Consider the following 17,193-nt stretch of genomic DNA (forward strand, 5'->3'; position numbering starts at 1 on the left):
TTTCACTATTTACAAATTTACGTTTCTATCGTTTATTTTGGTGCGATTCTGTAGGAATCGTGCCAGCTTCATTCAGCGAATTATTCATTGCAGTTAGATTTGTTTGCGCATTAAATGAAAAACTTGAAGATATCGAATCCATTTTCTCACCAATTAATTTTTCGAGAGACCCATTTACATTTTGTCTCAATTCTTCCATCCCGATCTTCAGCGCGTTGTCTATCTGTGCTACGATGTGATCTCGCATGTGTGTGATCGAGCAAGAGAGTGAAGGTAACTTCTGCACCTCTTGTTCTATCTTTTTCACATCCTAGGTAACATAGTTCTGCTCACCACAACCCCGGTCTGATAAACAATCATTACACTTGAATAAAATAATCACATTCTCCGTAATGAGTTTCGCCGATGTTCTCCGTTTTTTCCGTTTCATGGAGTTTTCCTCTTATCAACACATTCGGTGATCCATTTTTATTTATATAGATTTATATAGATAGAAGAAGATATAGGAGTGCGTTTTATCACATTAAAAAAAATCAATTGTCATGTTTGGTTGGAATATGTTTGGTTGAAATATGTGTATTATTTTTACGGGAACCCCTCTCCATTTCAGAGGAGGGAGGGGTGTCATACCATTATAGAAACATTTTTCGTGTTCAAAAACCTTCACATGCGAAATTTCCAGAAATGCAGAAATGTATGCTTCATTTGTTTGGCAGCCGCATCGCATACCCCCTAGAACCTTCACATGCCATGTTCGGCTCCATTTGATTGGTTAGTTTTCGAGTTATGCAGAAATTTGTGTTTCATTTGTATGGCAGCCCCCTTAGAGAAGAAGGAGAAGTGTCTTTTCACCATAAAAACGTTTCGCGCCCACTAAAACCTCCATATGCCTAATTTGGTTCTACTTGCTTGATTAATTCTCGAGTAATGCAGAAATTTGTGTTTCATTTTTGGGTAGACTAATGGAAAAAATCTTTTAGAATTACATAAGCTTGGGTCCCAGCTCATTGCTCCATTAAGGTAACGAGAAAGCGGACTCGTTAGCTAAGCTCGGGACCTTGGAAGGCACCTTTTTTGAGCGACAAATAACCTATCATGATTTTTTTGTACTCCTCGTAGCAGTGCCAAAAATATTCACGTTCACGACATTCAAACACGGCGATGTACAGCCTGCTTTGTATTGATAACCTACTGCTCAAGCGAGAGTCGATAAATATGGAGCAACACTATCAATGAACACTAGTGGAATGAATATCAACATCAGCTTGCCGTGAAGTTCATTTTTCATTTGCTTCTTCATTTTCGTTATGATATTCGAAGCGACTAAACTGAAGATCATTGCCTGTTAGTGAAAATCAAAGCATACAATTCGCCGTCAACCAGTTGAGAATGAAATCGATTAATGGTAAAGGATGGCCATTCATCACACAAAATTCTTGTTTTGGCGACTTCGGCAATGGATGTATAGTTTAACTCTAACTATGTTGCATGAATCTACTCCCGATTGGCCGAAAATGGCATATCGTCCAATCATATGGGAAATGTGTTTAATATTGTTCGTATGAAGGGGGTGTCCTGCGTAGGCCTGCAAAATCGCCGACTTTTGCGCCAGAGGACCGAGGTCCTCTGTCGGGATTCGGATGAATGGATGCCCGAACTAGCGTGTACCTCCTCCTCCTTAGATTTGCTTCTCCAACACTTTCAAAGAAATATATTCACATAATCCGAAAGGTTTCCTTTTTCCAATTTTGAAACCGATCTTTTCTTTCTAACCAAAGGGAAAAAACTAATTTTCCTGTAAATTAGGAAAATTAGTTTGCTAAAACTTTAATTAAAAAGAATCCAAAATTTTTCAGAAATTATCTGATTGTTTGTTTTTTATTTTTGTCAAACACCTAACCCCTAATTCCCAACAATTTCGAATTTTCTTGTGACGTCACTGTTCATTTTATGTTTTCCTAACTCTGTGTTTTCCTTCTACAATATTAGTCCCTACTAATTGGTGTTGGTGAAAATGTAACTTGATGGTGATATCCGTTCATATATGTTTATGGTTTTGGGGTACTCACTCTCGTAAATTTCTTTACCGGTATGGGTTCACCCGTGCAGCCCCGGTGGGGTTTTCCAATAAGTGGAGCAGCGTGGTGTTTCACACCCCTCATACACCGAACTTCTTACCGACGTGAGTTCCGACAAATCTCGCTGGCGTTGGTGGACTTCCCCGGAGACGAGCTTCCCTCTCGATGGCCAACGCACTTCAGAATGGTCTATAGCGGTACGCAACCACGAGGCGATAGATCACTCCGGGGGATTTGCCGATGCACCGATTTCGCACCGACAATGATACGGACTCAGATACGGAGCCAATAAGGCTTCGTTTCTACAGGTGCAAAGCACAGGGCTGCACTTACTTTCTAAACTATTGTTCGTTTAGTTAATTGTACTACTGTACACAATTAGCTTTTATTGGATTTGAATAATCGCACAACTCACGATTTATTATTTTCTTGATTATTCAAATCACTCCGAAAAATTATTTAAAAAAATACTTAAAATCACTCTCTTCACTTTTGGTCTGTTTCGCTCGGCGCTCAGAATGGAAAAGAATGATTTCTCAATTCTTTTCGATTGCGAACCCTAACGAATCTTTCAGAATAATTCATTTTATTTCTATCTCTATTTCCGATAACTCAATTTGAATCTCCATGAAACGACCTACTCGTTTCATGTTTTGATTTACGGTTTAATGATACTGGCTCTAAATAACCACCAATGATATAAAATCCAACGCTCAACGAAACTAATGTTGCCTTTGGTCCTTTCTTTGTCCTTTTTTTCTAAATATGGAAATCTAACACGTTTTCAATAAAAATTCATTGCAAGCGATGAAGATCAACTTAACGTTCGTGATATTCACCTGAAATTATTGACAATAATGAAAGAGCCTGAATGCAGGCTTTTCGAAATTCATTCATGCTGTTTTCGTTCAGTACTTATACTCAATACTGTTATACTCATTATGACAGATATGGTGTTGAGTTTCAACAGAAGAGAATTCATCCAACACTGGGAGAAAGCTAATTCCTTCATTCGTGAATAAATTTTGATAATTTGCGGCACTGCCTCGAAGTTATGTACTCTCCAATTGGCAACACAATTGGAGTGAAGATAATATGGGTCGCTGGTTACATACAATTATTCCCAAGGTATTGACAAATGCATGGTTCAAGGGATTGTATGTAGGTCGGGACTTCATTCGCGTGATGTCCCGCCTCATGTCCAATCATTACTTGTTAGACGCACACCTGTATCGCAATGGGATCGTTGATAGTAATATTTGCGTTTGTGGTGATGGTTATCATGACATCGACCATGTGGTCTGGTCCTGTATAAACTTTCATTCTACCAGGGCTATCGGATTCACTCAGGGCACTAGGAAGGCAATCTGCCTTACCGGTTACACACATCTTAGCAAGTCGTGACCTAAACCTTATACTTTCTCTTTACCAATTTCTTAAAAGAAATGATATCTCTGTTTGATCCCTTCCCTCCTCATTAAACCAAACTACTCCACTCGCTCCCTCCTAATCCTGTCCAATTAATCTGGTGTTATATTTAGTTAATATTAAATTGTTAGTCTTATGTATATAGAAAATAAGTTATATGTTAAGGTGAAATTTAACTCTGTAAACGGTAGATATTAAGTAATTGATATATTTTGATAAAAGGTTCATTTGAACGTTAAGAAAACGGAGCTTGTACGAACCTTTAAATTGTCGGATTGTCCTTCGTTTACCGAAAAATCGATCCGTAACTAAAGAATTTATGCTCGAACAACAGTCTCAACAACAAGTCTCAAAAATAACGTGCGAGGTTGGTTTCTGTTCGCACTGAATCTAGGATATTTAAATTACACATCATGTAAACAATTATATGGCAATCTGGTGGGCACATCAAAAATCCCCATAAAGCTCCCCTGCAGTAAGATCGCAGTGGGAAGATATTTCTGAGAATACCAGTTGATGTTTCCTGTCATCTGATGCCAAATCTGTTCTATTTTTAGATATTATTAATATCCGAGGAAAAACTTTTCTGCCATCGCGTAGGAGGTCGATTCATCCTCGTGTGATTTTTGCGGTAGATTGGATACAGTTTGTGTCACCAAACAGTGTTTAACTTCAAATATCATTTGAAAATGTTAATTGAGGGTATTGAAGGACGATTAAAAAGTAGCATAAATGTCGCGCAAAGCCGAGTATAAAACTACATTATGATCAATGATTGAATCGATATTGTACTGTTTGTTTTAGAATCCAAGAAACTCGATGGAACCAAATAGTATTGTTTGTAAAACCAAAAAACCCACATCTTGAGCATCCTTGAAAAAAAAACGAATTAACAAAAATTACGCTGTTTGTTGCTTGATATTTTGTTGTAATGTTAGTATACTCATAAATTGTGAAAAAGATCTATGGGTATTCCAAAGGAATCGCAAAAGTAACTACCTTTTCTTCTGATCCCTTGAGTGCCATTATCAGTGTGAAATCAATATTTAACGAATTACAAACTTCAGTTTCAACTTGATTCAAATATTATGTAAAAATACGACGACAAAATTATTTGCAATGCTCACCTCGAATTTTTCCGATTATCCGTCGCCTCGAACCACGTACAATTTGAACAGGTGTTAATACAAAAACAATAATCTTCTCTTCATTCGCAGACAGTTGTTAATGCTCTGCAAACCGTCGGCTGAATTTTAAACACGTATCGATTGCTCTTCCTGTTGCCCAATTTTTCGCCTCTATCGATATTTATATTCGCTTTGGCCCGGCCTCACGAAACGTCCGCGCTGCATCGTAAAAGAACCTTTTGGCCTTGTTTTTGGGACGACCTTCGCTTTTTGTGGGAAAATCAAATATATTGACGCCCAAACAAAAAAAAAACACACGAACACAAACACACACACAAGTTGGGCAAGGAGCACGGGAACCACTAAAACTGCGGCACCGTCATAAAATTGGAAATTTTGCCGCACTAAACAGCATCAATTTATGGCACGAACGCGCGAGGCTAGAGCGCTTTCACTTTCTTTCTTTGGCCTCGTCAAAAAGAAGAAAAAAAAAGCAGCTGTGCCATGGATTTCCGGCGAGGATTTGGCACTCACTGCTGGATGGAGAAGGAGCACATATTTCGACACTTGCCGCTCTTGACTTATTGACCGGACCGAACAGAGGCAGCAGGGCTCAGAATCCGCCGCCACGCAGAGGAAGAAATTTCATCATCCCCTTGTCTGGCGGGTTCGTGGGATCCTTTTCTGTTCGTAGGTGGTGCGATGTTCGGCCAATTGTTCAACTCACGCTGTCGATTGAGTTCTGCTGCTTTCTCAAAAGCTCGTTAGCGCTGAAAGTGGACTCTATATAGTTGTGGTTTCGGTAGAGTCATTATTTCATTTGACACTAATTGATCGAATTGATATAATTCGATTGAACAAATGTTTCAATTTTATTCACACCGTTTCGCTTGATTTTTTTCTGTCACAAACACGAAATACGACAAAAACAAATCCACTATTTACTGATATTTGCAACGATCATCGGCTTTCCACACCGAAGGTCACGATCATTGATTATATTTCCTCTGTTACAGTCGCCGGTATCAACGACCCTTGGGCTGTTTACGTGCTTATTATAATTTCATTCCATCGTCTAAACCATCATAAAATTGTAAACATGTTTTACACATTCGTTTCCATTCCGGCGCTGGTCATTCGTCCCAGCGTTTCACACGCGAACATCACTTCTCGGAAAAGGGACCTCGGACACAATCAACACAACAATAACACCCGTTTTCACGATTTGTTGCTTTCGTGATTGACTGCCTTCACTCCAGCGTTCGGCCGTAGGTCACGAATCCCACAACTGCAAACAAATATTCACCAATTTCAATTCATTCATTAGCACACATTCCTATTGGTCCGACTGAGGCAGGCGGTAGCCCCAGAAAGTCGAAGGACTAAATCGATTTTCGCACTCTTCGGGTGCTGGGTGAATATATATCACTATTCGTGTTTTTTTTTCGTTTCCTGTTTCTGCTCCTCCAGCTGCAGTGAATATTTCAGTATTTTCACTCTTCACCCTCTCGTCCCCGTGCGGATCTCTGGACACGGAGGCTATATCCTTGCTGGAGACGCACCACCAATCGATTCCGGTCTTTTCGCGGAATTATTACGCACCTGGAATCACTCAAAACACACCGCGTCCGGTTGTCCGTCCGTCCGACCCACTCCCGGCCGGAATTATCCTTGCCTGTGCAGGAATCTTTTTCCAAAAGTACACCCAACAGCGGTGGAAAATGCACAATCCTAAACGCGCACTACATACACAGAACGGGGTCGTGTTGAACCGCACGCCACGGTGAAATCTACTGGAAATCTTCCTCGAGGATGATTTTCCGTAAGCACCTTCTACCCAACTGAAGCTCGCATCGGACGCAGGAGAGAGCCGAAGGTATAGCCATCCACTGTATTGTGGGATGCGTGGAGGAAAACGCCCGTTCCCAACAAATTTCTTCGATCTCTCTCGCTCCGCTCTCTTCGGGGGGATATCCTGCGAGATAGAGCACAGGAAAATCGAGGATCATGCGCAGAGCGGACCAGTGAGCACTGCTCACGTCGATTGTTTCGATCAAACGGTGAGACGGTGAGATGGCCAGCTGTTTTTCTTGACCTAGGTATGGATACGGCGAATCCTAGCCCCAGTGTTTGCGTGTGTTTGTGTGAGTGAGGAAAGGGATTGCTTCCGAGAATATGGACAGCACAGGAATGGCGGAGGGATTCATTCCAATTTTCGCGTTGTTCGTCGGACCCCCGCAGGTCGTGACCGGTACGGGAGGGGTGAGGTAGATTGGGGAGAGCAAACAGAGTATCAGACTGGCACTAGTGGGAGAGAGCGTAACTGTGCACGTGTCAGCGTTCGTTTGAGTAACGCCTCGGGTGGAAAACGTGAGGAAAGAATATTTCAGTTGGAGAGCAAATATTTATGAACAAATTTATTGTTCTGTTCAGGCAGGTTCTTTAAAATTTCGGCTCGCTATTCTTTGGGGGAGAGGTACTAATCCGCGCCAGCTCAATGAACGTTGACGGGGAAACTGTAAGGGCTTATGATAATGACTACATTAGCATCAGAAATAATGTTGATTTGATGAGGTACCGAATCAGCTCAGAACAAACGCTCCCTCCATCAAAAACTAATCGACAGTCTTTCGTGTATCGTTACTGGATTAGTTTAGTGAAACAAATATTTGATACGATTGAAGAACGATATGTGGCGACGGAAGCAAAGAAAACAGATGTAATATAAAGGTGGCAGATGTAATATATCCTCGCAAAAAAGGGATAAGGGAAAAGTGCATAAAACGCTTGACAAAACGGCCCACTTGATGTTTTCGTAAACCAGTAAAAACACTAATTCCAAAATTATAGTCAATCTTAATAATGTATAACAGCATCCTACAGTGTGAGTGCTTCGAACACTCCACACGACATGAAAATATGCTTGTACATGTCATCATATTGCATAAAAAACGATGTGAAAATAACTCAATATTTTAGTGTTTTTTATTTTAATATAATTTTATACACAATATTTCAGAACATGTTTAATTGATCGAAATTACAAAACGATTCATACAATGTCTTCAGAGTGTCTTGCCAAATATCGTCACGTTGAACCACCCAGCAAACATTAAAGCGCATAACTTGGAAAATCATATATGCATATGATAGCTCATGCAGTTTGCGAGTCGCATGGAAATATATGTAGTACTAGCTGATCCGGCAAACTTCGTCCCGTCCAAAATTTATTTTTCGTTATCACATATTCTCACTAAGCGGACGTTCATGGGTCCAATCGCAGAACTGTTCATTGATTGATCTTCTATTCGAATCCGTTGAATTTACCTTTCACTATAAAATTCCTAGCATTTCTAACAAAACTCGTCATTATAATATAAAATTATTTTCAGACATAATTCTCGTTCAAGATTTTTCAACCACTTGCAAATAATGTTTCTCAGTTACATGGAATAAATGTTTTATACAGAAAATATGATAGTATAAAGGAAGCCCTAAATCAGACAATTCCTTCCTCGAGTTCTGCTCTTATCAACACATCCGGCGATCCTTTTTTTTGGTATAGATAGAAGAAGATATAAGAGTGCGTTTCATCACATTAAATTCCATTTCCAGTTTCGAACATAGATCAATTTCGCTAGCGCAAACATCAAATGGAATAACAGCACTTGTCACTATGTAATTGTAAAACATATGGGAATTTAATTATCCGAATTTTCCGTTTTTCCTTCAAAGTTTTCCGAAAATTTTCAATTGTCTTTTTTGGTTTGAATATTTTTGGTGGAAATATGTGTAATATTTTTATGGGACCCCCTCTTCATTCCAGAGGAGGGAGGGTGTCATACCATTATAGAAACATTTCTCATACCCAAAAACCTCGAGTTATGCAGAAGTTTATGTTTCGTTTGTCTGGCAGCCCCCCTTAGAGACGGGGGGAGGAGTGTATTCACCATAGAAACGTTTCGTGCCCCGTAAAACCTTTACATGTCAAATTTGGCTCCATTTGCTTGATTAGTTTTTGAGTTATACAGAAATTTGTGTTTCATTTGTATGACAGCCCACCCTTAGAGAGCGGAAGGAGTGTCTAACCACCATAAAAATACTTATTACATTCTAAAACCTCCACATGCCAAATTTGGTTTCGTGTGCTTGATTAATTCTCGAGTAATTTAGAAATTTGTGTTTCATTTGTATGGCAGCCCCCCCATAGAGAGGGGGGTGGAGAGTCTAACTATCATAAAAATATTTATCGCACCCTAAAACCTCAATATGCCCAATTAGGTTTCATTTGCTTGATTAATTCTCGAATAATGCAGAAATTTGTGTTTCATTTTAATGGCAGCCCACCCTTGGAGAGGGGGGGGGGGTAGACTAACAACCATAGAAACATTTATTGCATCCTTAAACCTCAGTATGCCTAATTTGGTTTCATTTGCTTGAAAAATTCTCGAGTAATGCAGAAATTTGTGTTTAATTTGTATGGCAACTCCCCCTTAGAGAGGGGGTGGAGAGTCTAACCACCATAGAAACATTTTTGCAGCCTAAAACCTCAATATGCCTAATTTGGTTTCATTTGCCTGAATAATTCTCGAGCAATGAAGGAATTTGTGTTTAATTTGTATGGCAGCCCCTCCTTATAGAGGGGGGAGGGGTCTTAAACTATCACGAAAACCTTCCCCGGCCCCAAAAACCCCTATACACCAATTCATGTTGATCGGTTCAGTAGCTTCCGAGTCCATAAGAATCAGACAGACAGACAGAAATCCATTTTTATATATATAGATAGAAGATAAGAAGATCTAGGAGTGCGTTTTATCGCATTGAACTCCATTTCGACTTTCGAACAAACATCAATTTCGTTTGCGCAAGCATCAAATGGACTAACAACGCTTGTCACTATGTAATTGTAGAAAATATGCGAATTGAATTTTCCGAATTTTCCTCTTTTCCTTCAGAGTTTCCCGAAAAATATCAATTGTCATGTTTGGTTGGAATATGTTTGGATGAAATATGTATATTATTTTTACGGGACCCCCTCTCCATTACAGAGAAGGGAGGAGTGTCATACCATCATAGAAATATTTTTCGTACCCAAAAAGCCTCACATCCCAAATTTGGCTCGATTTGCTTGAATAGTTCTCGAATTATGCAGAAATTTGTGTTTCATTTGTATGATAGCCTCTCCTTAGAGAGAGGGGAGGAGTGTCGAACCACCATAGAAACGTCTATCGATCCCTAAAACCTCTATATGCCAAGTTTGATTCCATTTGCTTGATTAGTTCTTGAGTTATTAAACTCCCCCCCCCCTTTTTTTTAGATGAAGAGGAGTGTCAAACCACCATAGAAACATTTATTGCCCCCTTAAACCTCCACCTGCAAAATTTGGCTCGATTTGTTTGATTAATTCTCGAGCTACGCAGAAATTTGTGTTTCATTTGTATGGCAGCCCCCCCTTAGAGAGGGGTTGGACAGTCTAACCACCCTAAAAACATTTACTGTATTCGAAAACCTCAATATGTCCAATTTGGTTTCATTTACTTGATTAATTTTCGAGTAATGTAGAAATTTGTGTTTCATTTGTATGGCAGCCCCCCTTAGAGCTGGGGGAGGGGTCTCAAACTATCACGAAAACCTTCCCCGGCCCCAAAAACCCCTACATACCAATTTACATGTTGATCGGTTCAGTAGGTTCCGAGTCCGTGTGAATCAGACAGACAGACAGACAGAAATCCATTTTTATATGTATAGATTACGAAAAAATATATTACATGCTGTGGAGAATCGTACAACAATTACATCTGGTAATGGTGGTGGTATGGTGATTTAGGGGGGCAAATAAATCTCTACTAGATCAGTAAGTCCGAGAGCAGATTAGAGTTGGTAGAATTGTTGTACATAAAAAAAAATGGGTGGGTTATATATATGATATCACAGCAAGGTTGCCGTGGTACTACCATTGGAATAATTTGTTTGTACTGATAAAATTACTGCACACACAACACGCGGAACGCGACAGGACATAACACTTGCATGTATTTGCAAAGCGGATTCCCACAGGTTTTGAAGTCTGTGTTGAGGAAACCGTATATCGGATCAATTAAAACGTGGCAGGTAGGGCGTTTAGATAACGCCTAATATTTCACATTTGTTCAATTGTTTATCTCATGAAAAATATTTGTTTTTTCTTCGTTGTGATAGAAGCGTAAAAATATTTCCTATTAATTGATACAAACATCTTTCCAATCTATTCAGAAATGTTCGAGTTATAAGCTTACGAAATCTTTCATTTTTCCTGCATGTTCTGTGTTTAGGTTTTCATTTTACTCTCTAAAAAGGGGGAAAAGGTTGCTGAACAACTCGAGAACTAATCAAACAAATGGAGTCAAACTCGATAAACGTTTCTATGGTAGCTCGACATTCCTCCCCCTTCTCTAAAGAGGGACTCCCGTACATATGAAACATAAGTTTCTGCATAACTCGAGAACTAATCAAGCAAATTGAGCCATATTTGGTATGTGGTGGTTTTAGGGGACACAAAACTTTTCTATGGTGGTTCGACAAACCTACCCCCTCTCTAATGGCATGGGAACTGCCATGCAAATGAAACACAAACTTTTGCATAACTCGAGAACTAATCAAGCAAATGGAGCCAAATTTGGGATGTGAGGTTTTTTGGGTACGAGAAATGTTTCTATGATGGTATGACACCCTTTCCTCCTCTGGAAAGGAGAGGGGATCCCATAAAAATAATGCACACATTCCAACCAAACATATCTCAACCAAACATGACAATTGAAAACTTTCGAAAAACTGCGAAGGAAAATGGGAAAATTCGAAAAATTCAATTCACATGTGTTCTACAATTACATATTGACAAGCGTTGTTAGTCCATTTGATGTTTGCGGTAGCGAAATTGATATTAATAAAAATGGATCGCCGAATATGCTGATAAGAGCAAAACTCAGGAAAGGAATTGTCCGATTTAAGGCTGTCTTCTTTCTATCATATTTTCTGTATAAAACATTTATTCCATGTAACGGAGAAACATGTTATTTGCAAGTGGTTGAAAAATCTTGAACGAGAATTGTGTCTTAAAATAATCTGATATTATGATGTCGAGTTTTGATAGAAGTACTGAAATTTTATAGTAAAAAAATAATTTCAAAAGGTAGATTAAAAGATCAATCAATGAACAGTTCTACGATTGCACCCATGAACGTGTGCTTAGTAAGATTTCGTCCCGCCCAAAATTTATTTTACGTCATCACATTGATAACGAAAAATAAATGTTGGGCGGAACGAAGTTTGCCGGGTCAGCTAGTATTATATAAATTCGCACATACAGTTGTCAGATTATGAACCAGAATTTGAGCCTATTTCAACATAGGCCTAACAGGATGATAAAAAGTTTGAAATGTAAATGTTAAAAGTGAGAATATAACAAAAAGTGAGAGACTTCCAGCCCTCGGCTATTGCTTAATTGATTTCTGAAATATTTGTATCAATCGATTTATTTTTTATCCATACTATTGAAACGTTTTTTTCACCCGAACTATAAAAATGTTAAGTATTATCTAAACAAAAATAGTACGTTCTGATTAGTCCAATCTGTGCTTCTTAAGCAGTGCCGACCAAAATGAGCAACTAACAAAGCAGCGAAGCACAATTCAAATACGAAAACAATCGTAATGTTCGTAATGGATATGGCAGTAGGATCACATTAATCGTAGCTGATAGCTAACCATCGGGTGGGTCTTCGTAGCTATAGTAGCATGTTCGAAAAAGACCCTGAAACTATTGAGAACCAGAGCAGAGGGTCAGAGCAGAGAGAGAAGTATGGTTGTAATAGCTGTTATACATGGTTATTATGCAAAAAAAGAAATGGATAAACCCCTAATCACATCACTCATCACAGTGGATCCTAATTCTTCTTACCCATTCCCACTAAGAATGGTACCTCCCATGATAATCGCAAGGGAACGCTATAGACACGACCCTTTTGGCCTTCGGACTGTGAATATCATACTAACATTCCGTCCCTTGCCCTTGTGACTGGAAGGACTTGGCCGTTATTGACTATTTAAAACTCAAATCACCAAAACATGCACAATGAAATTGATTTGCTACTCCCGAGTGTCATTCAGTGTGATCTTTGTGCAATTTCGCTGGTTCAGGTCAATCACGGAGAGCAACGACGAAGTGTACAGTCTACCCAAGCTCCTCAGCTCACTTTGAACGGATCTCCATTAATTGTTTGATCAGGTTTTAGTAGTTCATAGTGGATCATATCCTTTTGATCCCACCAAATACAGAGCATTACTTTGGCACCGTGGATATTCGGCTTCGACGTTGATGTTCCTGGCCTGATTTTATATCTGATCTTTTGCGTTTCGGACTGTCGTAGTGAATTCATTTTTCGTCCCAGGTAACAATTCGATGCAAGATACACTTCCTTATGTGCCGTTCAGGCAACAGTTCGGACATGAAAAATCGCATAATTTGTTCACTTTTAGATGAATGCTGCGGCTTCGAGCCGTTTAGAAATAGCATTTCGAGTTACCCCCCATGATTCGGCAAGTTCTGTTTTCGTTTGATACGAATCTTAGTCGAGTGAGGTCTCTAATTCTACGCCTGCATCCTTTTTCGGTTGACCCGGACGTCTTCAACACTAAAATCACCACTTTCAAATCGTCTAAACCATTTGCACCATTTGCACAAAATATATCCAATGGTGTAGATTCAACACAAGCTTCCACAAGCATTCGATGCGCTCCAGCGGCACTTCTCTTCCAATGAAAACAGAGAATCAAAAATGGTGCTTATTTGCAACGGAACTCGACTTTTTCAACGCAGTGAAATTTGATTTTACAATCTCAAAACAATCAGGGGGTAGTTTCGATTATGATCAGACTTGAAATATTTCCGTAGTCTTCCAATTTTCGCTCAACAGTGAACATTCAATTATCCACTCAGGAACATGAAAACATTCCGCGAACAGCTGTGATGTATTTTTATTCAGGATGTAGGGAAATAGTGCAACATCCAGCCGTCTACAATGTGTGTCAGACGACGAAATAAAATTTCGGCATGCTACACATAATTGTGTAATGTATATTTTAACTCAACATTGCATGTTCAAATCAATCCAACAATGATAAGGAAGGAATCCTGTAAGCCTTCATATATATTGTAACTGTTATATATTTCTAAAATGGGTCAAGTTCTATTCAGCGAACGTACTTCTTTAAATATGTTCTACGGTCATTTTAATAAATTCCGGAAGTCAAATCATAATCGGAGATGCTTGGCATGCAGTACGTCACTTTAAATTATTCATACCACGCTGGGTGAAATGAAAACAAAACTGTTATTACTGTTGATTTTGTTTTCCTTTTTTCGATAATCTTATTGAATAACAATAACAATCTTCAACAACAGTTCGCAGTAAACCGCAAATAATAAAAGCAATACATTAGTGAAAATGAGAAAAAAAACTCTATTGGCTCCCATCTTCTCACTCTTCATTAAGATAATTAAATTAATAATTAATTAGATCTCCTGTACCGGGTCGTGTCTCAAATGTGTCGCCGATTTCAGGTAGCACCCATCCACCCCCTCTCGCCATTCAATTCACTTCACTTTTCTCATTATCATAACGATGGCTTTCGTCGCACGCAGTGAACTCCTATCAATTGCTTTCATCGCGAGTATTGTCGCTCCGCGCGCCATCGAGAAAATAATTGAATACACACGCATCCACACTTATTAAAAATTCAAATGGTGGAATGCGCACCGGCTGTTCGCTAAAGTTGCCCCACTTCCGAAAGAAACGAGAAAAAAAATGATCCAATATTTTTGCGACACATATCTTTTTTATTCGCGTGGAAAAAGAGGTGGGCTACGGGAGTGGGTGGCAAAGGCTCGTCATACTTCGTTTGCACGCTTCGGGGGTGGGGACGGTAGTCGTTCATGATATTTGCATTTCATAATTTGAGGACGATCCCTGTCCTATCGTGTGAGGCGGAGGTGGTGAAAACGAATCATGTTTCATGTGATCGTGTTGTTTGTAGATGGATCCTGTTGACGAGTTTGTTATTTTATTTTTCATCTTGCTTTTCCCTAACCCTCAATCTTACGATGAAAAGCGGAAGTCCCTGATTTCGCTTTTTTTTTGCCTTGGTGAGAGGATAGAGAAATCGAGCAAGATTCTCTTAATCGAAAAGTGTATTTTCTCTTGCTCTTCTCATCCAAGATTGCCAAAAACATCGAATATTTAGATCACACCGCACCACAGAGAGGAGAGTAGAGGAGAAGAGAGAGGGCTACTTCCGCTCATAATTTGTTGTTTTGCTCAATCGTGTGTCAAAATTGTGACTGTTTTAAACAGCGACCGAAACTGCCAAAGGACGAGAGATGAACTTGAAATCGAGATAGTCCATTCTGCCTGCGATGTGGATGGGTGGGCGCTTAGCAAAATATGGGAGAAATTCCGACGGACTGTTTTGTCAATTTCACGTTTGACAGCGAATTGCGGCGCACTGAGGTATTTTTATGATGTTTACTGTTGTGTAGAGTAGACTCCGAGGAAAGCCGCTCCGAAAAGTTCCCTACTCATGAGTTTATGTGTGTTTGAATTCTGTTTTTCCTTCTCACCTAGGCTAGAGAACGATGTTAGCAATTTGTAGATCAAAAGAAAATGCGTCTTTCCGCGTTGAGAAAGGTTAGTTGCAAAAGTAAAGGAAGTGAAAATGCTTATAGTTGATTGATACCCCAAAAATGAGTTCAACGACTGTTGATTTAATGATTTACAAAAATCGCGCATATTAACAACTTTCACTGTGACCTTCCCGGTGGACCGGACTGTGAACCTGCAATTTTAAATTAGGAAAATAAAATGTAACAGTTGAATATACTGTTTCAAGTTTTTTTTTCAAAAAAAATTATCTCAAATCAAGATAGCGGATTGAAATAGTATGCATGGCAAAGTTATTGCAAAATTATTGAACTATTTGACAAGACATCGTGATCTCGAGTTACGATTTTTCGAAAGAAAGTTCAATCTTTCTGCACCCAATTATGTGGGGAACCATCAAGCCAGGCTATCGTAAGCTGACCAAGAAAATAAATGTTCTGGAATTTTGTCAGTGATTTGGTTTCGCCTGACGGTAGAAAAACTCTCTCCACAAAGCATAACAGCTAAGCTAATCTAGACTGGCAATATTAACAGAAAGGGCTTCTGTTGAGAAGAGCGCAAAACGGAGATAAGTGTGTGTATATTTAATTGCTTTAAGCCATCGATATAGGGATATTTGTGTGCGTACGTGCGTGCTTTATAACCCGTACGTAAAAATAGTGCATCTTCGCTATGCTGAAACACCATTTGTAATGATAAACACAAACAAGGAGGGGAGATAGCGGGAGGGAATTATTTACGCTAGGGTATTAATAATGAATCTCTGCTGAGGTAAATATTCAGCCTTTTTCCAAGCAGTTAACATTGTTTGTTTTCTGTGATCATAAAGGTTTTGTTGGTGCCTTTGACATTGCATCAATGCATTGAACTGACGCTATGGTGAAGCAGATGTTAAGGTTGTGCACCAAAAAATTATTTGGGGAATACAGTGCGAGAAATTCCTATAAGCGCACATGTATATTTTGGCTGTAAGATAAACTAGATATATATTTCCAAAATATTTTCATGGGATTTAAATGACCTTCGAACATCAAGTTTATCTTGCCAAGAAAAGTCCCAATCCTATTCTCAACAGTTATTCAGAATGAGAAAAACGTGTTTTCAAGGTAGAAATTCTTATAAGCGCACATCAGACTTTGTTCTCAAAGAACGATTTATACACAGCATATAATGACAGCATTCAATATTTGGTTGGTTTACCATTTTTCAGAATAGTTTCAAAAACACGGTTTGGCATTGACTCAATCAGATTATCCAACATTTCATGTGGAATTTTATTCCACTCGTCCCTTACACATCTCTCCAACTCACGAACTGTTGCAAATTGCCGTCCACCACTGTAGACTCGCCTTGCCAGGATTTCCCAGAGATTCTCGATGGGATTGAGATCCGGGCTACGAGCTGGCGAGTCCATAACCTGAATGTTTCTTTCGGAAAACCATGACAATGATTTCTTGCTCACGTGAATGGCAGCATTATCCTGCTGGAAGATGAAGTTGTCGTCCATAATGTCTTATGTATATGGCACCAAAACTCTGTTCAGTAGCTCTACATAGTTGTCGGAGTTCATCCTTGTCGAAATAGTGGCGATAGGAGTCTTCGCTTTTCTTGAAAACGCAGCCCACACCATGAGACTTCCACCACCAAAATCCTGCTCATTTCACTTCGGGATTTTTTCGCGCAATAATACGCGCAGCAGTCGGGACCATCAAGATTGAACTTTTTCTCGTCGGAAAAGATCACTTCATCCCACTCTGCCTTCCAATCCATGTGCTGATTAGCGAAATCCAATCTTGCTTTAAGGTGAAGGTGGAAGCTAGCCACAAATGGCTGCCACAATGGCGCTCATTTCTTTCATCTCCCTCCC

The 17,193-nt window shown here is 39.4% G+C and overlaps 1 protein-coding gene across 2 annotated transcripts in view; it reads right to left on the minus strand.

Annotated features, from left to right (window-relative positions):
* Positions 1 to 6,459, minus strand: part of LOC129770900 (zwei Ig domain protein zig-8) — a 702,824-nt gene extending 696,365 nt beyond the window's left edge. For both annotated transcript variants that reach the window (XM_055774072.1, XM_055774071.1), the window contains exon 1: positions 4,634 to 6,459. The gene's annotated coding sequence lies outside the window, so the exon portion shown is untranslated. The remainder of the gene's footprint in view (positions 1 to 4,633) is intronic.
* Between the last annotated feature and the right edge of the window lie 10,734 nt (positions 6,460 to 17,193).

The sequence above is a fragment of the Toxorhynchites rutilus genome, chromosome 2 (genome assembly GCF_029784135.1).
Source record: "Toxorhynchites rutilus septentrionalis strain SRP chromosome 2, ASM2978413v1, whole genome shotgun sequence".
Taxonomy (NCBI): domain Eukaryota; kingdom Metazoa; phylum Arthropoda; class Insecta; order Diptera; family Culicidae; genus Toxorhynchites; species Toxorhynchites rutilus.